Below are 308 nucleotides of genomic sequence, written 5' to 3'. Positions count from 1 at the left end.
TCTGAAAGTGGGAACACAGCCTAAGGCTATGTTCAAATGTTTTTTTTTTTTTTTAATGAAAGTTACAGTTGTATTTTTATAATTACAGCTGTAATAATACGCTCTATTGAATTCTATGGGGAATTGACCATCAGGGCACACACAGTTGAGAAAAGGGTCAGGGATTGAGTAACATAATGAACATGGCAATAATAAACGACCTGTTTTTCTTTCTTTCTTTTTTTTTTTGTTGCACAATACAGGATAATCCAGACAACTGTAGAAAAAAAAAACACAAATACGTGGAAATGTAAGTGATGAAGCTGCAA

This window comes from Dendropsophus ebraccatus, chromosome 10 (assembly GCF_027789765.1).
Source record: "Dendropsophus ebraccatus isolate aDenEbr1 chromosome 10, aDenEbr1.pat, whole genome shotgun sequence".
Classification (NCBI taxonomy): Eukaryota; Metazoa; Chordata; class Amphibia; order Anura; family Hylidae; genus Dendropsophus; species Dendropsophus ebraccatus.
This window is presented reverse-complemented; position numbering follows the sequence as displayed.